This window comes from Myotis davidii, unplaced genomic scaffold (assembly GCF_000327345.1).
Source record: "Myotis davidii unplaced genomic scaffold, ASM32734v1 scaffold142, whole genome shotgun sequence".
Lineage (NCBI taxonomy): Eukaryota > Metazoa > Chordata > Mammalia > Chiroptera > Vespertilionidae > Myotis > Myotis davidii.
The window spans coordinates 491,183-492,049 of record NW_006294400.1 but is presented as its reverse complement, the minus strand read 5'-3'; positions in this window follow the sequence as shown (position 1 = coordinate 492,049).

Sequence of the window (867 nt, the reverse complement as noted above, 5' to 3'; positions counted from 1 at the left end):
CGGCTCTTTCAGGCCTGGGCTGTCATCGGAGCAGCGGCGCCTGCCTGGGAGCACAGGTGGGAGCCTGGCTGAGCCCTCCACCAGGTACCAGGGGCGGGACCTGCCGTGTTCTAGGGGCCGTGCGTGTGCTGGGTGCTGGCTACCGGGGGCACCAGGGCTTGCTGGAGCTCTGGCTTCCAGAGCAGCTGTTTTCTGGAAGCCCCCCACCCCCTCCCCTGCCCCGTCATTCCCTGGGCCCTCCAGTCTCTTCCAATCTCCCTACCTCCCCAAGCAGCACCCCAAGTCCTGTCGGGGGCTCTTGTGGTCTGACCGGGTCTTTTTATTGGAGAAGGGCTGTCTGCGAACCCCTGCCCTCTCCCCTTTGGAAGACTGTCAAGGCCAGGCATGCGCCCCCCGCCCCCATCCGGAGCTGTGCTGGAGTAGTCTCCCCGGATATTCCCGCGGGCTTGCTGCGTGCGGGGCTAGGACTGGAGGGAGGGGCCCTGAGTGGAGCGAGGATGCCCCTTAGAGCGTCGGTGTGGGGGCAGTGCGCTCGGCTGGTGGGTCCCGCGTGGCGCGCAGTGCGATGCCAGGGCGGTGCTTGTCTTGTGCGCCATGCCTCATGCGAGAGGCAGATGGCGGTGGGCTGTGTTTTGGGTCACTGCGGACCGTGCTCGGGGCGGCTGCCCTGCTTCCTGGGCCCTGGAAAGATCAGGGGAACCGACACCTCTCCTCTGGGGGCTCCAGAGCGCTCCGCCCCGCCCCTCGGTCACTGCGCCCCCTGCGCTGTCTCTTGGCGCAGCTGGAGCTCAGAAACCCTGGCAGGCGGAGGAGAACCCTGGTCGGGGTCCTGCTGAGCCCCGAGACCTACGGACCTGAGAGTGGGGC